Consider the following 23,259-nt stretch of genomic DNA (forward strand, 5'->3'; position numbering starts at 1 on the left):
TTTCATACTACTATATCATTACTATGGAAAAATATACAATCACACAAAAACATTTTGGGAGAGAAAATTTACGATATACAAACACTTTGCAGTAATTATAAACAAATGAAGCACTACAATATATAATTTTAAGTTGTAAGCATTACAATATATAATTGTAAATTTAGAAACCTTCTGACTAAACTATAAAAAGAACCTAGGAATCTAGATTTCCTCTTCAACCTCACCATAAATGTCTCCCTACCCTATGATATTTATTATTACACTAAGATACTAGTCTAATGCTTAAAGATAAGGATGAAAAATTTTCTTAGCAGTTTGCTTAATTATCCATAAATTGTCTTAACAAATTTGGATTAAAACTATTTACACTGAAGAAAGAAACGTTAATCTTATAAAATTTTAAGTCTAGAATAAAAACTGAATCCTGAATTTATGAGTTAATTGTAAATCTATATGAGTTAATCGTAAAAAGCACCAGGGAAAATATCTGCTGTTCTACCTCTGCAAAACATCCCAGAGCCTCTGAAGGCTTTGTACATGTTGTTTCTACAATGGTAAAATCAAGTCAATCTTAAAGTAAGCATTCAATATGCTGGATAAGAATCTATGTAAATTAAAATTTGAACCTGTAGTCATATTTTCCTGCTTTCCTATAGGCACAGGTTTTCTGTAATATAAAATAAGCTAAAGGTTCACCGAAACATAAACCTTTATGACATGAAATATAATCAAACTCCTGTCCATCTTGGACTATATTTACAGTGGTTTATTACTCTAAGTTAGAGTAACTTTATAACATTCTTACTCTCAGGCCATCTAGGTCCCGTGAATAGTATGACTGCAAGGTTCTACTGAACTGTGGCACTATTATGTGTTTTCTTTATTATGAGATAACATTTTAACTAATTCAGCTTTAGGCAGGGCATAAACTTTTAAACTGGTTTTCTAGTAATGCTAAAGAACTTGAGCTAATCTATCCATACTGTTTCAGGCTGTGATCTTTTAAGCACAACAGCATACATCTATATAGTGGCTAACTGGCTGGGAGTAAGGAACGTGGGCCCAAGGAAAATAAACTGGCAATAACAGATACTGAATGGGTATACCTGGGTTCATTTTAGCATAGTGTTCACACTGGCGAACTAACTAGTTCTGTAATTTTAATTATTTCGTCATCGATACTAATGGAAAAGAACATTAATGGACAATATTACACTGAAATGTGATGACATGTCAGAGGTTACACGGTATGTAGAGCACTGGGGATAAGGAGAGTTGAGGGAAATATTAAGTCATATGGCTTATAAACTGTCATGTAAACAAGTCAGAAACTAAATTTTACCCTTTAACTTCAGTCTTATAAGTAGAGATGGTGAAGTTATAAACTACTTTTTTAAACAGTATTTTCTCATAACAAAGAGGAATTAATATCCTTTATTACTCATCAGAAATAAGAATTTATAAGCTTTGATATTTATCATTCATAATCCAAATACAAAGAAAACGATGATGCTTCTCTTGTATCAATACATAAAGATGAAAGGGTCTAAGGAAAAAAAATTCTCATGCAACATTAGCGGGTATGTAAAATTGGCACAGCCTTCTTGGAAGTCAATTTGGTAATAATCATTAAGATTTAATGTGCACATATCCTTTGACCCATCATGCTTCTAGGAATTTACCCTATAGACATATATCCACAACTGTGAGCAATAACACACACACACACACACACACACACACAAAGTATTGTTTGTCATTCAAAAAGAACAACCTGGAAACAAATGTCCTTCAATAGGAGACAGGTTAAATAAAGTCATGTACATCACAACATGCAATATCATCATCCATTAAAAGCAACAGGTAAATCTGTATGTACTCACTATAAAAGATGTCCACATTACACTGCTGAATGTAAAGAAGTTGTTTTGGGGTAAAATATATTTTTTACCCCAAAAGGAATTATATACAAGTATATGTAAACATACATATGGCATCCAGTAGTGTGTGCTTGTGTACATGTTCAAACTCTCACCTAGCTTACTTCAATCTCTTTGTGACACGTCTCCTGACTTCTACTCTGATCTCCCTCCAGTCTATCCTTCAAGCTGCAACCCAGGTAATCCTTTTAAAAAGCCAATCAGATTATGTCATTGCCCTGCTCTGTCTCTTCCAAAGCCTTCCAGTTATACTTAAAATACCATGCAAAGTTCTGATGGCTTACAAGAGTTAGTATGATATGGCCCTCATCTACCGCTTCAGACCCTATTTTCTATTACTCTGACCTTAGCTTTTTGTGTTCTGGCCACAAAAGTCTCCTTGTTATTCTCAGTCACACCAACATCTGCTTTGCACTTGATCTCTCTCCTGTAAGGCACTTTCCCCCAGATATTTGTATGGCTAGGCACTATCACTTCATTCAAATCTGTATTCAAGTATCACCATATTTGAGAGGACTTCCCTGATCACCATAACCTGTAAAGGATTCCCTGTCATTCTCTATTGTTTTACTCTTGTTTCTTTTTCTTCATGTTACTTATCATATATTAATTATCTATTTATTTGGTAATTATCCATATCCTCACCAGAATGAAAGCTCCAGGAGGATAAGCACTTTGTTTTGTTCCTTCAGAGCCTCAAACTGTGGTATATAGATATAGTATTTGGAAGGATACAAGCCAAACCATTTATTTTTCATTTTAAATTTACACACATAAAGTTGAAAAATTCTACTCATCTATTTTGTCCACAGTAAAAGAACACTGATTAAACATTTGTTACTAACTAGTACTTGAGTTTTCATACATCAGAGAATAAAAGGCAATAAAATAAGATGAAAATAAGTCTCACCTCCAGATAAGAATTGTCAGATAATCAGCAATCAAATAATACACTAAAATAACTCCCCCTTCCCAAAATTCAAGTTTTCCTTCCTATTAGGAAAATTATTCCATGAAATCAGTCTGACAGTAGTTTGAAAATAACAGATTGCTAACTGTAAGCAAAAGCTAAGCAATAATTATGGTTGATTCATTGAGTTTTATAGTTACCCTTTTTCTTTTTTTTTTCCCTCACAAAGAAAGCATGAAAAGGTCTTTTCTGTGGTGTTGATGCATTCCAAGTTTCAGAATTCAGAGGTGCAATTTTGTTTAAAATTATTAAAATAAGTATTAAGGTGGAAGTAAACTGATATTAAGTTTTACTTAAGGTTAATATTTGGACTGATCCTCTACTATAAAAAGATGATTGGAAAGGTTTCCGCTATTACATGATTTTACATTACCAAAACAATGTAGAAGTGTCACCTATAAAAAGTTTATCTGTCCACTTAAAAGTTGGAAACAGAATCATCTAATGTGCTTTAAAATGTTCCAAATGAAGAGTTTCAGTCACTTTTTAAACCCACTTACTTAAAAAAAAATATTAAAATGCAATATAGCCCTCAGGGTCCTGACAAGAAAGAGATAATATTCAAAAGGAGGTGATGTTTAATGAAGACACCATTTACAAATGTGCAGGTAAGGTTAAGGGAAACTAGGAAGGGATGGTGAAGCACTCGTGGACTAGCTAGAGAGCATTATTATCACTCTAGGCTCAAAAGGGAAAGGGGAGGGAATAGTTACTAGAACCAAGAAGCTGTCATTGTAGAAGAGGGCCACACGATGATGATGCAGTTACTGAAGCCCAGCAAAGAAGAAGCTGTTAGAATAAATATCCCTACCTCTCTGTCAGTGCCTCCAACTGACTGAACCCAATCAGAAGCCAGAAAACAAGGCAGACCAGTTGATAACAGTCCTTAGAGATCAGCTTCCTGGGGCACAGAGCATAGTGCACAAGGGTGGAGAATAGATTTGAAGGTGCAAATGAAGATTATCCAGCACAACAGGAACTTAGTACTAGTTTTCAAGAGCAACTAACTGAAATTAGGAAAGGCAGAACTTTTGTTGGTGGATTTCAACAAAAACTTTTGCTTGTTTGATAGATAAGCATCATTATGTAGTCAGCCCAGCCTGTCATGCACTTTTTCCATCTGGATTTGTGTATGTTTATGAGCTCTGAACTACAACAGTCTTTAAAACCAAGTACCAAAATAAACTCAACTTAAAACAAGCCTTTTAGATAATGCTACAGCCAATTATTAAACCAAGATTTTCAAAACTAATGAAGTATCAAAATGCCCTCACCAAAAATAACATTAGTATTATTTTTTAAAATTTAAAATATGCTTAATCTCTCATTTCCAGGATCTAGTTTAATGTATTGTGATGTAATGTTTTATAATATATAAAGCATAATAGTACAGAAGAATCTATATATGATTTATAAATAAATATGCATACAATAGGGGTACATATTCAAAACCTTTTCTGCTTGAGAAGCCAGATCATAAAAGTTTGGAGACCACTCCTCTCATCTCCAGCTTATATATGATACCTCTAACAGTTCTGGAACAAAGAAGTCTTCATCCACACCAAAGGGAAAAAAAAAAAAAAGCATTTATCACAGATTTTTAAACTTATTTCCTACTTGATCTCCTTTACTTTCTATTCTCCCAATTGTTACTCTTATTCCCCTTGCATTTTAAACTCATCTTCATCCAGACCTCCAGTCCCTTGTTTGGTTCCTTTATTTGCTCTCACATAATTCAGCCTCTTTCAGCTATTCATATAGATAACTAAGTTGGGAACCGTCATATACGACTAACCTCTTCTATCTCATCTCCCTTGACCAGTTTATCTTTCTGTCTCAGGCACCCTCTCTCTCTCTTGCATCTCAGCTAAAAGGTCCTTCACACCTATACCTCCACTACTAAGCACTGTAGGAGAAAAAAATCACCACCTTGTAGTTTATGGTCTAACTGTAACCTAAACTGGGCTCGCCTAAGATTATTTCTTTGAAGGAAGTCAACTCCCTCTTCGGTTCTCCATAACAGCAACTTCAAGTGCCATCATTATTCAAAAACTTCACCTCACTATCCATCATCATATAGCAGTTGACTTTGCTTATTACTTATTTCACAGAGAAAATGGTAGTTTTAAAGAAAGAGCTCGATTAACTTCCTGATTCTCAAAAAACAAAATTATCTGAAGCTAAACAAAATGCATCTGCACTTTAAATTGCAGTGAAAAAAGTGTCTCTTATCAAAAACTAATCCTGCAGTAGGTTTTCAGAATTTTTACTTCATTAACTATCTCCTGGATCTTCAGCCTCTACCTGCTAGTTGCCTTTAGCATATAAACATGTCCAAGTTTTTATTAAAAACAAACCATTCCCCTTGAGAAGAGCCACATCTAAATCTTGGTCCATTTCACCTTTCATTCACATCTCAAACTGTCATTTGCATGTACCTACTCTATTGAAATCCCTCTTCCCAAATGACCTCCTAGTTATGAAATTCAAGTGATATTTTTCATTTCTTATTCACTCAACCTCTGTATACCATCTGATTACTCTTTTATCAAGACCTTAAACTGGACTTTGCAGAAAGAGCAGTTTTAGATAGGTAGGAAAGAGTGGAAAAGAAATACTAATTAAGAAGAAAAATATTCATTCATATTATTCAAATTCATTCATTCAAAATATTTACTGAGCAACAGGGATTCAGCAGTGAACATGCTGACAGTTTGCATATATTCGGGTTGAAACAACGGTGACACCACTGAAAAAAATGTTAAAGTTGAAAAGAAAAATATGAAAATTGGGAAGGAGACCTGGGTTAGAAATACACTTAGTTTTTAACATTTTGATATAACACTTGCACAACCAGCTGGGAAAGTTCTATGGACAGAAATATGAAGCTAAAACAAAAGGAAAGGCTCAAGATATCGATTTGAGAGTCTTAGAAAGTCATAAAAAAGAGTCTCTCCACAGAGGAATAAATATAGGGAGATATGACCTAAAGGCATAACTTTAGGGATCATCCATAATTATAAAGAAAAACATAGCAAAAGAAGAGGAACACTCAAAAGACAATAGTTTAAGTTAAGAAACAGCACTATAAGGGAATTCCCTGATGGTCCAGTGGTTAGGACTCAGCGCTTTCACTGCAGGGGCCCAGGTTCGATCCCTGGTCAGGGAACTAAGATCCCACAAGCCACGTGGCGTGGCCAAAAAAAAAAAAAAAAAAAAAAAGAAACATCACAATAACAACCAAAGGAGAAAAGTTTTAAGTACCAAGTGATCTAAACTATTTAGTTCTCCAGATAGATGGAAAAAGTACTAAGTAAAAACCAAGGATTAAGCAAGAAGGCATTCATTAGTATGGAAAACTAACAAGGGAATAATTACAATAAGGGAATAATTACAAAGAATTATAAGTTAAAAAATCTTTCAGTTAAAAAATCTTTCAAAGTCTTTGTTCATACCTGAAGCGGCACCAAATAAGTGACATAATTCCCCTAAATAACAACCAAAGACCACCATAACTAATTTTTTGAAAACCAAACATTCTGCTTAGAATAAATTTCCATTTCTTGATTTTGCCTTTCTAATTTAAGGAAGGGACAAAGGTAAATGTAAAGTTTTTATTTACATAGGAAGGATACTTGAGAAGTGCCTTACCAACCTCAACAACTCTGATAAGCATTTTTAGTAAGTTAGTGCTGTTCTGTTGAACATTTTACTACCACTACAGCTAATCCTTACCATATAGAAGCAGTCATGAGTTTTCAGTACAGGCAGAACAGAGGGCTCCCTAGGTCCTTATCTTTCATACAGTCTGGTTATGTTCATGTTCCCTAGAAGATACTAAAGCTGTGACAAGTCTGCAAAGTGGGCAGGTAGATAGCTTGGCTTCCTTTTCTTGGCTAACTCCTCTAAATATCTGCCAAGTACTGACGAGGATTTAAAGTAGGACACTGTAAATTCAAGATACTTTCAGATGTGACACAGACACAAAGAGGAAAGATGGGAAAGCTGGGGCGAGTCTTGCCTCTACCTACTTGAAATAAGAGGTCATAAAAAAGAGATGTAGGCACCTAACAAGAGCTGAAGACTTAACTGAAATTAGGAGGATGTGACAAGTGGACATTATGGTGTTCACAGAAAATAAGCAATGCTACCAACCTCTTAATTTATTGTGCATTTCAAGAATGGGAAGAATGTCATTCTTATTCCACACAAACTAGTAATTCCTGCTGTTCTCTCACGTTTTTAATTTAAAAATGAATATTTTATTTTCCCCTCCTTTATTGAGATATAATTGACATAAACCATTGTGTAAGTTTAATGTGTACAATGTGTTGATTTGATACACATATATTTTGCAACATTATTACCACCACAGGGTTAGCTAACACCTCCACTGGGTCACATAACTAAAAACAAATATTTTAAGAAGTCATTTCTGAATTATATCTTTCTTCTGATTAAATTATCACCTTGCCCTCTGGGTTTTGCAAGGTCCAGCATGGGTTACAGGACTCTCTATCTGCCCCGTTGCTGTCATTCCATCACTCACTCACTCCACAAACATTTACTGAGCACCTCTGGGTGCCAGGCTCTGCTTTGGGTACTGGGGATTCAGAAGACAGTGGTCTTTGTCTTCCAGGTACTTGATGCTCTCTTGCATTTTCCAGCCATGCTGGAATGATGGAGATGATTTCCTTATCCAGATGTGCTGCTTGGTATTGCACCTCTGCATCGGTCTCTCTGTTCTTTCTTCCCCTTATCATCTGGTGAGCTCCCTTCCTTTCTTCAAAATCCAAGTCAGATCTCTCCCTCCGTGGAGACATCTCTATCTTTGACAATAATCATTCAACTCCATCTCATTGTGGTTCCTTCTTTATGTCTTTAGCAGTAGAAGATCTTTTCTGGTAGGTTCCAGTCTTTTTCACTGATGGTTGTTCTGCGAATAGTTACGATTTTGGTGTGCTCATGAGAGGAGGTGAGCTTAGGGTCTTTCTACTCTGCCATCTTGGCTGATCTCTCCATCTCCCAAATATTTCTTATGGCCAAGTGACCAAAACATGGGTGGTGCAAATGTTGAGTCCACAATACTATTTTATACTATTAAAAAGTATTAAAAGTACCTTATGTAAAAATAAAAACATGAAAATTTCATTTCTGGAAAATTCAGAAAAAATCATTTGACAGAGAACTCATCCTACCAGATATTAAAGTGGATTTTAAAGTCACAGTAATAAATTTAATACCAGAAGTTGAATAGTTAGACATACTAACAGTAGTGGAGACAGTTCAAAAGTAGACCCAAATACACCAGGACTTTAATATATTACAAAAATGGTATACCAAAGCAATGGAAAAAAGTGATGCTGTGACAAGCAGCTAGATGTGAGAGAAAAATAAAGTTGGATTTCAACCTCACTCCTTGACCAATACAAATTCCAGACAGATCCATTTATTTGTTAATTCATTCATTTATTCCTTTATTCAATATTAAATACACATAGATACTGAGACAGGTATTGGCATCAACACTTACAGGCAAGATTCCTCCTTGCTGAGCTTACACGCTAGGAAGAAGACACACAAAAAAAGAGTAAAGAAATACATACACATAAGTCTTAACTATAATATACTATAAGTTCTGTGAAGGACAGTCAAGAATAATTTCTCTGAGGAAAATGAGAGGAGGAGCCAGCCATGACCAAAACAAACAAACAAAAATAAGCAAACAGAAACCCAAAGAAAACCCTGGGAATAAGAGTGTTCTAGATAAAACAAAAAGGAAGTATAAAGGTCCTGAGGTGAGAAATGGCTTGGTAGGTATATAAAGAACAGTAAGCCAAACTCCTTACTATAGCCTAAGTGCCAATGAAGTGCTTGATGCAGGGTTCTGACTTCTCAATGTACATTTTTTTTAAAGTTCACCATGGCTGCCAGGTAGAAAATGGACTCAAGGAGGAAAAAGCAGAAGCAGGAAAAACAAGTCAGGAAACTATAGCAGTATTTCAGGCAAGAGATGATAATAGTTTGTACTTAAGTGGTGACAGTGAAAAGAAATGGGCAAAATTTAAAATATACTTTAGAGGAAGAAAGCTCAGAAATGGTTGATATGCTTAACAAGAGAAATGAGTGAAAAGGAAGAATCAATTAAAAAATCATGTTTTTTTGGCCACAGCAACTTCCCAGACAGTGGAGTCATTTGCTCAGAAGGTAAGAACAGGCTTAGAAAAGGAAAACAAAACAACAAACCTAAAGTTCAGTTTTGAACATGTTAAAATTTGAATTGGCTAACTTTTATTCAACATAGTATTGGAAATCCTTGTCACAGTAACCAAAAAATAAAAAGAAATAAAAGGAATCCAAATTGGAAAAAAATAAGTAAAACTGTCACTGGTGGCAGATGACATGATACTACTATACACAGAAAATCCCAAAGACACCAACAAAAACTACTAAAGTTCATCAATGAATTAAGTAAAGATGCAGAATACAAAATTAATATACAGAAATCTGTTGAGCTTCTATACATTAACAATGAGCTATTGGAAAGAGAAATAAACAATCCCATTTTGCATCACATCAAAAAGAATAAAACACCTAGGAATAAATCTAAGGAGGTAAAAGACCTGTACTTGGAAAACTTTAAGACACTAATGAAAAAAACTGAAAATGACACAAAAAGATGGAAAGATATTTCATGTTCAGGGACTGGAAGAATTAATATTGTTAAAATGACCATACTACCCAAAGCAATCTACAGATTCAATGCAATCCCTATCAAAATACCAATGGCATTTTTCACAGAACTAGAACAAACAATTTGACAAATTGTATGGAAACGCAAAGACACTGGAAAGCCAAAGCAATCTTGAGAGAGAAGAACAGAGCTGGAGGTATCAGGCTCCCTGACTTCAGACTATATTACAAAGCTACAGTAATCAAAACAGTATGGTACTACCACAAAAACAGACACATAGATCAATGGAACAGAATAGAGAGCCCAGAAATAAACCCACACACTTATGGTTAATTAATCTACGACAAAGGAGGTAAGAATATGTAATGGGGAAAAGACAGTCTCTTCAATAAGTGGTCCTGGAAGAAAATGGACAGCTTACATGTAAAATAATTAAATTAGAATATTTTCTTATACCATATACAAAAATAAACTCAAAATGTATTAAAGAACTAAATGTAGGACCTCCCTAGTGGTCCAGTGGCTAAGACTCTGCTCTCCCAAAGCAGGGGGCCTGGGTTTGATCCCTGGTCAGGGAACTAAATCCCACATGCCGCAACTAAGGGTTCACTTGCTGCAACTAAAGATCCCACATGCCGCAACTAAAAAAAAAAAGATCCCGCATGCTGCAACTAAAGATCCCACATGGCACAACAAAGATCCTGCACATGGCAACAAAGATTCCACATGCTGCAACTAAGACCCAATGCAGCCAAATAATAAATAAATAAATAAATAAATAAAAGAACTAAATGTAAGGTGGAAAACCATAAAACTACCAGAAGAAAACAGGGGCAGAACACTCTTTGACATAATTCATAGCAATAATTTTTTAATATTTCCTTTCCTATAGCAATAGTTCCTTTCCAATATTTCCTTTCCTAAAGCAAAGGAAACAAATGCAAAACATAAAAAAAGGGACCTAACTAAACTTAACAGCTTTTGCACAGCAAAGGAAACCACCAATAAAGTGAAAAGACAACCTACTAAATGGGAGGAAATATTTATAAATATTATGACTGATAAGGGGTTAATATCCAAAATATGTAAATTGCTCATACAACTCAATATCAAAAAAACAAACAACCCAATTAAAAAATGGGCAGAAGACCTGAATACACTTTTTTTCTAAATAATACATACAGATGGCCAACAGGCACACGAAAAGATGCTCAACATTGCTAATCATCAGAGAAATGGAAATCAAAATCACAGTGAGATATCATCTTACACCTGTCAGAATGGCTATTATCAAAAAGGCCACAAATAACAAATGTTGGTGAGGATGTGGAGCAAAGGGAACCCTTGTACATCATTGGTGGGAATGTAAATTGGTGCAAGTATGGAATACAGTATGGAGGCTCCTCAAAAAACTAAAAATAGAACTACCATATGATCCAGCAATTTCACTCCTAGGTATATATCCAAAGAAACAGAAAACACTAATTTGGAAAGATACATGCATCCCAATGTTCATAGCAGCATTATTTATAATCGCCAAGATATGGAAGCAACCTAAGTGTCCATCAACAGATGAGTGGATAAAAAAGATACATATATACACAACAGAATACTTACTCAGCCATAAAAAAGAATGAAATTTTATCATCTGCAACAACAAAGATGGGACCTGGAGAGTATTATGCTTAGTGAAATAAGTCACACAGAGAAAGACAATTACTGTATGATATCACTTATATGTGAAATCTAAAAAATAAAACAAATGAATGAATATAACAAAACAAAAACAGACCCACAGACATAGAAAACAAACTAATGTTTACCTGTGGGGACAGGGGATTAACAGGTACAAACTACTATGTATACAATAAATAAGCTACAAGGATATATTGTACAACACAGGAAATATAGCCAATATTTTATAATAGCTTTAAATGAAATATAATCTATAAAAATTTTTTATCAGTATGTTGTACACCTGAAACTAGTATTGTAAACCAACTTACACCTCAATTAAAAAATAAAGCTTCACACAAACAGAAAAAAAACCCCAAAACAAAAAACTGAGACACCCAGTTGAATACAAGAAACTAGTGACAGTCGTAGCCTATTTTACTAGGGGACCAGAAAAATGTAGAGCAGACATTTTTATTGTAATACTTCTTGTATTGTTTAATTTTTTGCCACTAAGATGTGTACACATTATTTTGTAAATTAATAAACTACCAATAAGACAAATACTAATCACTGGATTGCTAAGCAAAGTCCATGTACATTAGTTACACTATTTCCTTCAGATTTTCACAGTTGTTATACTTTATATGCATACTTATTTTCAATAATTTATACTGCAAATACATACTGTCAATCCCACCACCACAAGTATCTAAATACTCCCTCCACCTTGAAATCTTTAATGATCCTATTCTCCCCAGCCTCTCTTTCAGGTAGAAGGCTCCTTTCTCTCAATCCCTTCAACTCTTGCTCATAAGCAACAAACACTGTGATTAAGTACCTGGGCTCTGGAGCCAAACAGTCTGGATTCAAATCCAGCTTCTGCCACTAATTAGTTTGGGCAAATTAATTTTTCTGTGTCTCATTTCTTCATTTGTAAAACAGGTTATGTAAATCATTAATTACTTCAAGAGTTGTGGGGATTAAATAAGTTAATACAGATAAAGCCTTTCAAACAGAGTAACATACAATAGCATTTAATAAGGCAGCCAAAACAGGCTATCTCTACTCCCTGCTCTAAATTGGCAACTTAATCATAAGTATTGTTGAGAAGGGTAGTTATAAAGTAACGAAAACATTAGGAACTAACGTGTGTGACTGGAAACATTTTAAAATAGTTTTAAGGTATATTCTTACTATAAATCTCACAAACTCATCATGCCATGACTGATGGCTTCAACCTATTTCTTAATGAGTTAGGCAAATTTTTTGTAAAAAGTCTTGTCATTTTTTGTTGTTGTTGTTGGTAGCCAAACAAAGCACTAGATAGCTAATCCACATGGCAAAAAATAAATTTCTTACAAGAAAAAACTACAGGGTCAAACAAAAAAAAACAAAACCATCACTACAGGGTCCTACCGTTGCTTTCCCGTTCGTGTATAGTTTTACATGTAACAATATTCACACACAACAATCAAGTAACAAGTAAAATCAAATCTAGTAAGTGATAAGCAGAATATATGCCAAAATATATAAACTATAAGTGGAAAATCCGAATTTTGTATTGAATTTGTGTGTGTATATGAGAGTAAATGATACATATGTATACAGATGAGATAAAGAAGGCTAACAAGTGATATCTGATGGGAAAGGTGATTTTTATTTTTTGACATATTTCTATTTTTTTCAAATCTTCTTCAAAGAGCATGTATTGAATAGAATGCTTAGCAGAGTATTTAGCATATAGAAAGAAATGAATAAATGTTAACTCTTAGTAAAAAAGGACTTAAACTGCTAATAAAAAATTAAAATAGATCTCAGTTATCTTATCATTTACACACTTGCCATAAAACTTAAAAAAAAGACTTGATTTCAATTTCACTACCAACCAAATTCTTTACCATGGAATTAGTAAGTAGAGGAACTTACTAATGTACTGGAAATTGTATCATAATCAGGGATTCAGATAAACTGGAGAATATAAATGGGTCTGTGGATCACCATGAAATAATGTCATATTTAATATATTAAAATGTTCCTACCATCTTTTATTTAGCATGTTATGATGTTTATTTTAAGATGATATTCTTATAGGTATCCATCTGTTAAAAATACAGGTTTGGGTCTATAAAAACCAAGCTGTCAAATTAAACACAACCAGCTGATATTATCAATATGTATTTGCAATTTATTAATTATATTTGTCCTATTCATTTTTTTGGTTACTGGTAAACAAAGTTGTAGAAAATAACTTGGAAGATATAGTAACTTAAATTGGTAAAATTCTGTATTTAACGTAATTTTTTTCCTCTGAGAACTGTGAGAAGACTGAAATTATCCAATTAAAGAAACAAAACGAAGTCCAACTTAAATTATTTATTTACATATTTAAATCTAGTGTATTATCTAAATTATTTGGCAAAAGAAAATACTGTCTGTCTCTTCTTTCTAGTTTTTCAAGATCAATAAAACTAAAAGCTGGTTCTTTGAGAAGATAAACAAAATTGATAAACCATTAGCCAGACTCATCAACAAAAAGAGGGAGAGGACTCAAATCAATAAAATTAGAAATGAAAAAGGAGAAGTTACAAAGACACTGCAAATACAAAGCATCCTAAGAGACCACTACAAGCAACTCTATGCCAATAAAATGGACAACCTTGAAGAAATGGACAAATTCTTAGAAAGGTATAACCTTCCAAGACTGAACCAGGAAGAAATAGAAAATATGAACAGACCAATCACAAGTAATGAAATTGAAACTGTGATTAAAAACTCTTCCAAAAAACAGAAGTCCAGGACCAGATGGCTTCACAGGTGAATTCTATCAAACATTTAGAGAAGAGCTAACAACCATCTTTCTCAAACTCTTCCAAAAATTGCAGAGGAAGGAACACTCGCAAACTCATTCTATGAGGCTACCATCACCCTGATACCAAAACCAGACAAAGATACTACAAAAAAAGAAAATTACAGACCAATATCACTGATGAATATAGATGCAAAAGTCCTCAACAAAATACTAGCAAACAGAATCCAGCAACACATTAAAAGGATCATACACCAAGATCAAGTGGGATTTATCCCAGGAATGCAAGGATTCTTCAATATACGCAAAACAATTAATGTGATAAACCATATTAACAAATTGAAGAAAAAAACATATGATCATCTCAATAGATGCAGACAAAGCTTTTGGCAAAATTCAACACCGATTTATGATAAAAACTCTACAGAAAGTGGGCATAGAGGGAACCAACCTCAACATAATAAAGGTCATATACGACAAACCCACAGCAAACATCATTCTCAGTGTTGAAAAACTGAAAGCATTTCCTCTAAGATCAGGAAGAAGACAAGGATGTCCACTCTCGCCACTATTATTCAACATAGCTTTGGAAGTCCTAGCCACGGCAATCAGAGAAGAAAAAGAAATAAAAGGAATACAAATTGGAAAAGAAGAAGTAGAACTGTCACTGTTTGCAGATGACATGATACTATACACAGAGAATCCTAAAGATGCCACCAGAAAACTACTAGGGCTAATCAATGAATGTGGTAAAGCTGCAGGATACAAAATTAATGCACAGAAATCGCTTGCATTCCTATATACTAATGATGAAAAATATAAAAGAGAAATTAAGGAAACACTGCCATTTACCATTGCAACAAAAAGAATAAAATACCTAGGAATAAACCTACCTAGGGAGACAAATGACCTGTATGCAGAACACTATAAGACACAGATGAAAGAAATTAAAGATGATACCAACAGATGGAGAGATATACCATGTTCTTGGATTGGAAGAATCAATATTGTGAAAATGACTACACTACCCAAAGCAATCTACAGATTCATGGTAATCCCTACCAAATTACCAATGGCATTTTTCACAGAACTAGAACAAAAAATCTTAAAATTTGTATGGAGACACAAAAGACCCCGAATAGCCAAAGCAGTCTTGAGGGAAAAAAGCGGAGCTGGAGGAATCAGACTCCCTGACTTCAGACTATACTACAAAGCTATAGTAATCAAGACAATATGGTACTGGCACAAAAACAGAAATATAGATCAGTGGAACAGGATAGAAAGCCCAGAGATAAACCCACGCGCCAATGGTCAACTAATCTATGACAAAGGAGGCAAGGATATACAATGGAGAAAAGACAGTCTCTTCAATAAGTGGTGATGGGAAAACTGGACCGTTACATGTAAAAGAATGAAATTAGAACACTCCCTAACACCATACACAAAAATAAACTCAAAATGGATTAGAAACCTAAATGTAAGACCAGACACTATAAAACTCTTAGAGGAAAACATAGGAAGAGCACTCTTTGACATAAACCACAGCAAGATCTTTTTTAATCCACCTCCTAGAGTAACGGAAATAAAAACAAAAATAAACGGGACCTAATGAAACTTAAAAGCTTTTGCACAGCAAAGGAAACCATAAACAAGACAAAAAGACACCCATCAGAATGGGAGAAAATATTTGCAAACGAATCAACGGACAAAGGATTAATCTCCAAAATATATAAACAGCTCATGCAGCTCAATATTAAAAAAATAAACAAACCGATCCAAAAATGGGCAGAAGATCTAAATAGACAGTTCTCCAAAGAAGACATACAGATGGCCAAGAAGCACATGAAAAGCTGCTCAACATCACTAATTATTAGAGAAATGCAAATCAAAACTACAGTGAGGTATCACCTCACACCAGTTAGAATGGGCATCATCAGAAAATCTACAAACAACAAATAATGGAGAGGGTGTGGAGAAAAGGGAACCCTCCTGCACTGTTGGTGGGAATGTAAGTTGATACAGCCACTATGGAAAACAGTATGGAGGTTCCTTAAAAAACCAGAAATAGAATTACCATATGCCCCAGCAATCCCACTACTGGGCATATACCCAGAGAAAACCAAAATTCAAAAAGACACATGCACCCCAGTGTTCATTGCAGCACTATTTACAATAGCCAGGTCACAGAAGCAACCTAAATGCCCTTCGACAGACGAATGGATAAAGAAGATGTGGTACATATATACAATGGAATATTACTCAGCCATAAAAAGGAATGCAATTGGGTCATTTGTAGGGATGTGGATGGACCCAGAGACTGTCATACACAGTGAAGTAAGTCAGAAAGCGAAAACTAAATATCATATATTAACGCATATATGTGGAACCTAGAAAAATGGTACAGATGAACCGGTTTGCAGGGCAGAAATTGAGACACAGAAGTAGAGAACAAACGTATTGACACCAAGGGGGGAAAGTGGCAGGGGGTGGGGGTGTGTTGAATTGGGAGATTGGGATTGACAGGTATACACTGATGTGTATAAAATGGATGACGAATTAAAAAAAACATATATTTTCAGATACATCTATATAATCTGCTAAGAGAAGCAAAATAAAAAATTAAAATTAAGAAAGGTGAAAATTAAGGGATGGGAAAAATCAAACTGACGTTAGTTTTCTCTTCTAATTCATCTCATCTATGTGTCCCTTGTAACTCTCTAGCTTGAAAGCTTGAAATTTAATAAGTCACTAAAATGGAATATCATATTCTTTATTAGCACAGCATATTAGGCCCTCTATGACCTGGCTCCATAAGCTGGTCCTTCCAGTCACAGCTGTCATTACTTTTCTATATATAACTAGCACTCTAGCCAAACTAAACTACTGACCATTCCCTAGCTATATACAGTGACTTTTTTGCCTTTGCACTTTTGAATATGCTATTCTTGTTGCCTGGAATGACCTCTACATCAACTTAGTTTATCAACTCTTGTCTTTCCGTTTTCATCTCGAATACCTCTACACTGCCTATCAAGTAATAAGCACTGTAAATATGTTTAATATAAGGAACAGTACCTGTCTTACTACATTAACCATACACTACCTGCTATTATGCTTTTAAATACTGTACCCATCCCTTAAGAGAGGATATGGTATCTGAATTCAACCCAATTAATACATACTGAGGTTCTCTGCACTTGAAGAGCTTATTTCTAGAAACACAGAAATGCGTAAGAAAATCTTAAACTTTGGTGAGGCAAACAGATAACTTCAATATCATGGTATTCAAAAACTTCAATACGAATCATACGCATACAAAAAGTGGGTTAAGAACAGAAGAATATAACCAAGCTGAAAAGAAGAGGGGGGAAGAAATATGCAAAGTTTTCCTGAGGAGATGACTGCCGAGTCTTTTAAAAACAAGCAGCAATTCTGACTTGATATAACTGAATATTTATTTGATTTTTATTAGCTCATTTATTTCATTAGTTCAAGAATTACCAAACAACTACCATCATAATATAGATAGACAGACACATCACTACCATAAATTTTTTAAGTGCTATAACCAAATGCAAAACAAAGAATCATGGAATACAGTGAAAAAAGCAATTAATTCTGTATCAGGCTTCATAGAGGAAGTAAAATCTAAGCTGAGCCTCAGAAAATAATTAGGATTTCACTAGACATAGAAAAAAGAAACAGACAAGTAGACAAGAAGGCACTCCAGATGTTTTGAAATTGCTCTGAATTTGATGAAGTTAACAGCCAATGACTGTAAATGAAATTCTAGAGAAAGCCAATGTCTAGTTCAACACAAGTGTCACTGGCAAAACCAGAATTAAACTCACTTTACTCACAAAGTTAAGACATCTTCAGTACAGTAAGCCATATATTAATTCTTTCAGAGTTCTAGAATACCAAGGGGGCTATTTCCAGGACATTTTTCCTCTTAATTTAATGCAGAGCAAAACTATTACTTAATAAAGTCTCTTTGAACACCTAATAGAATAAACATAGGCATAACATAATAATATTTATCTTCAGGTACTATTCAAATTCTGTTATTTCTGTTAAAGGCCTAATTTTTCCTTCAATTAACTGGAATTTTCTCTAACCAAACATCATCATAATTTATTGGATGTTTGTTAATTCTGTGGTTTAAAACTATGGTTCTTAAGCTTTTTTTGGCTCTGTACTCCTCTGCTGACCTAATAAACTTCTGCACCCTCTCCCTAGAAGAACTAAAATGTAGGCACCTGTGCATACTCCCACACACACTTTGGCATACTGTATGGAGTAGGGGATGTTTTAGAACTCTAATTAAAAACTTTAAACTTTATAAAGGCTTGAACTCATACTGAACTATAAAAGAGAAACACAAAATTTAAAAATCAACCAAAAGACTATGAGGTCAATTAGTACATTACTCTGCCTGATATAGTGCAGAGCAATGCTATGAGAGCTAACCTTGGATCTCCTTTCATTGCTCCCCAAAATCAAATGAGAAACACAAAGAATAGCATTATTATCCACAGCTGATATATGATGTAAGATCATACAAATAGGTTTAAATGAATAAAAGCGACGGGAATAGAGTCTTAGGTCTTTAACTTAAGGCTTTTTAAAATTTTGGTACTATTTAACACATTAGCCCTATGTAACAGGGATTACTCATAGAATACTTCAACATAATTCTAAATTAAAATAGAGATTGCTCCGTGTAATAGTCTATGACAAACACATGACTTCCAAGGTCTTTCCATTCTTTAGTAGCATGCCTCCTCACCCCTCCCCCAACACTTCCCTCACTTGTTACCACTTACTTCTTCAAGCTGTATTCCACACGAAGACATGAATATATGAATCTGCTTCTTAATTCTCTCCTACCTTCCCTTCATTCTATAACCCAAAATACAATGCTAATAAAGGTTGACAAGTATAAAAGCAGTGATAAAAAAAAATACTCCAATGAGAGAAAAAATTTTAATTCTGATAGGAAATCAATCATGAAACAGTGTTACTATATCCTGAAGTATCACTCCTAGAACTTTATTGTACATAAAAATCATTTATGGAGTTTACTAAAAGTGTAGCTTCCTAATCCCCACTCTGAGATTCTGAGTTAACAGATTTAAATATGCTATTCTGGGACCAAGGAATCTGCCTTTAACACAATTCTTACGCTGGTGATCTGGGAAACACCTTTTGAGAGACAAGCCCCAAACACTTTTGAAAATGACCTGTAGACCTTATAACCACTTAATTCTAAATCAACATTTATAGAAGTCAAACAACAAACCAAGCAGAAAAAGTCCCTGCCCTCACAGATTTTATATTCTAGTGAAAGAGAAGAAAAAGATATATAATTAAATCATATTGTATGTGAGGTTGAAATAAATGCTATGAAAGAAAACAAAGAAGGTTAAGACAGAGGGAAAGCCTTGCAGATAAGGCAGCAACAACAGAAGAAAGGAGGGAACCAGGAAACTAGTTTATCTGTGAGAAAAGAGCCAAATTTAAACCTGCTTTTCCTCAAGCACAAGTATTCAAGAGAGATATAAAATGTTTTCAGGGGCTTCCCAGTGGCACGGTGGTTAAGAATCTGCCTGCCAATGCAGGGGACACGGGTTCAAGCCCTGGCCCGGGAAGATCCCACATGCCGCAGAGAAACTAAGCCCGTGCACCACAACTACTGAGCCTGCGCTCTAGAGCCTGCAAGCCAAAACTACTGAGCCCGTGTGCCACAACTACTGAAGCCCGCATGCCCCACAACAAAGGGTAGCCCCCACTCGCCCCTACCAGAGAAAGCCTGCGCACAGCAACGAAGACCCAACGCAGCCAAAAAAAAAAAAAATTAAAAAGAAAAAAATGTTTTCAATTTTGTTTACTGTTTATATTCTAATATTTTTATCTTCCAATTTTAGTAATTCGTATGTTAAAAATTGGGCTTGTGGGCTAACATGGAAACAATCTATAACTATTTCTGAGGGAAAATGTTTCTATGTAATAAGTTTTTGAGATGATTTTTCTTCTCAGCACAAAATGAAATGGATTTGTTCTTATTCTTAGAACAAACATGAGAATAGACCCTGAATTCACCAGGAATTGTATATTTAGCAATTATATCCTTTACTATATCCTTTACTGTATTTGTTAGGCAATCTACTATCGAAATTGAAAAGCAGTTTAAAAACATAAAGCATGAAATGCCACGGGGAAAATCCAGTATTCTACCTGCATGCACATTTTGTAAGAGAGATTTTCTTTCTGATCTCAACTTCAAAAAGCTGAGAATGCACACCATTATCATAAAAGTCAATGTACTAGGCTAGTATAGATTGTAAAACTGGAACAAAACTGTTTACCTTTAAAGCTTTTGCAAACCCAAACTGTAGTTATTATAAACTGGGATGTTACCATTTGAAGAAATGGTATCTAGCAGATGAGATGTATCTGAAAGAGAAATGGGGCTATCTTTTGGAAATAGAAGATCCACAAAACACTTTGTCTGCTAAATAGCAACTCAAACACTTTCTGCATTATATCTTGGCAATGTTTTTTCACTGATTCTAATTTAGAAGGCTTAAACTCCCACAAAAGAGCAATATTAGTAAAGTAGTACTTACAAATTATAGCAAGAGGTAAATAGTTTTACCTTAAACTGGTTTATCTCAATCTGTATTCTCATCTTTTTTTTTTTTATCTTTTAGAGGGATGCCTAGACAGAAATGAAAAGGTCTAAATCCCCAGATGTACTAACATTTGAAGAGATATAAAAGAAACTATCAGAGAGTTATTTTTGTCTGAAGGTACATTCAGATGGCTCTACTCAAAAGCTTTAAATATGAAAGTTTGGGGTGAGTTCTTAGCACTAGCTATTCCAACCCTTTAAAACTGCACTTACAGAATCTGTAGATTTTAAGTTTTGAATGGTATTATAAAAAATAACAACAGTAACACATGGTCATTGTAGAAAAAGAGTAGAAAGTGGAAGGGAAAATTAATCATCCACAGCTGTACCACCCAGTTACAACATTTAACATGACTGTACTGCCTTAAAACTTTGATGATACATATTTTTAACCCAATTCTTATTCAAAGTTATAAATACTAATTGCCTTTAAATAAAATCTTTTATTAACTATAAAAGTAATATGCTTATTATAGAAAATCTAGGACATACAGAAAATTAAAAGAAGAAAATGAAAAATACCCAGGATCTTTCTACTTAGCAATAACCACTATTAATACTTCATTGGTCTTCCTAAGTCTTTTTGCAAAGTGTATATGCTTAATATCCTGACTTTTTTTTTGCGGTACTCGGGCGTCTCACTGTTGTGGCCTCTCCCGTTGCGGAGCGCAGGCTCCGAACGCGCAGGCTCAGCGGCCATGGCTCACGGGCCCAGCCGCTCCGCGGCATGTGGGATCTTCCCGGACCGGGGCACGAACCCATGTCCCCTGCATCAGCAGGCGGACTCTCAACCACTGCGCCACCAGGGAAGCCCGTATCCTGACTTTTAAGCACGATTAATTTTGGAACACTCACGGGTCCTGGGTGGAAGATGATATAACAAAGGGCTTGGTTATATATAATACTACCACTGGGGTTTATTAGTGTTTCCCATTAAAAAAAAAAAAAGAACAACGACTTCAAGTAATTTAATATATATTTTAAAGATTCATATTATTATGGAAGTTCCTTGGAAATGAAAACAGCTATTATTTGTTCTCTAATCCTGTGGAGAGAGCCTAGAGAGGATTTGAAAACTAAAACACAAATATGAAAAGGACCTAATCTTCTCTCCAAAAACATGATTTCTTTTCCCTGCTCTGATTTTTTTCTTAGAAATAAAAATAAATACAAGGGCACAAATACAATGAGAAACGAACTTTAAGGCAAAACACACTACAATCTATTAGGGCATTTTTACTGTATTAGATCTAAATCATTTCCAAATTATTATTTTCAAATGGAACAAAATCTCCTAAAATACTAAAGTCTGTAAGTTTACTATATTCCAACTAACACCTTTTATTTATTCCAGAATAAACTCTTTTCAGCTTCTTTAACTGCCTCTTCTCAATTAAGTATTTCAGTTTTTAATACACATTATACACACTTCAATCATATTTTTCTAATCTTTCCAAATTTAAGATAAGTCAATCCTTACACAAAGTTGTCGTGGCCTCCCCCGTTGCGGAGCACAGGCTCCGGACGCGCAGAACCAGCGGCCATGGCTCATGGGCCCAGCCACTCCGCGGCATGTGGGATCTTCCCGGACCGGAGCACGAACCCGCGTCCCCTGCATCGGCAGGCAGACTCTCAACCACTGCGCCACCAGGGAAGCCCGGTCCCCTTGTTTTTTTTTTACTAGACTCTGTCCTGGGCAATCTCATTCCCTCCCATTTCTTCAACCATCATCCTTCTACAGATTAATTCCTCATTAAACACCTCTAATCTAGCTCTAGTCACTCTGCTGAGCTCCATATTCCGCCTTCTAATAATTCTGAGCTGCACATCTTCAAATGCATGCTCCTCTCACATTCCCTCGGCATCACCATCACCTGGGCTCAAATTTTGGCCCTCATCCTCTCCATCACACCCACATCCAATAGCTTGCCATTATACCACTTCTACTTGCTGAATTTACTTCAGCATATAATAAGTATCCTTATTTATTATTTGTTTCTACTGCTTATTATCTCTTATTATCTCTTGATGGTATTAACTCCAGAGCCTTTTAATTGGTTTCCTTTCTCCATTCTCTCTCCTTCCATTTCACTCTTCAAACCTCAAAATACTAGTAATACTAGTAAAATCATGTCACTCCCTTAGCTAAAACCCGTGATGAATCTACACTGTCTACATTCTAAATTCCTTAGCAAGCAAACAAGGTCCTCCATAATTAGTCCCAGCTTACCTTTCCAGACTTATCTGCCATGACAGTACCTCACCATCCTACACTCTAACCAACCACTGGGTATAAACTATTCCTCTGGAATACACTGTACTCTCCTGCTTCCATACATGTAATTGTTTACCTACCACCTTGAAGTAAGGGATAAAGTCATGTCTATCATTGTAACTACAGGGCTTTACATACTACTTACCATAGCATAGGTCAAATAATTGTTTAATGAACTCCTCAACGTCACCTATCAATAG

At 34.9% G+C, this 23,259-nt stretch overlaps 1 protein-coding gene across 2 annotated transcripts in view; it reads right to left on the minus strand.

Annotated features, from left to right (window-relative positions):
* Positions 1-23,259, minus strand: part of BRD10 (bromodomain containing 10) — a 105,507-nt gene that overhangs the window by 76,280 nt on the left and 5,968 nt on the right. The window lies entirely within an intron of this gene.

Source organism: Lagenorhynchus albirostris, chromosome 7 (genome assembly GCF_949774975.1).
Source record: "Lagenorhynchus albirostris chromosome 7, mLagAlb1.1, whole genome shotgun sequence".
NCBI lineage: Eukaryota > Metazoa > Chordata > Mammalia > Artiodactyla > Delphinidae > Lagenorhynchus > Lagenorhynchus albirostris.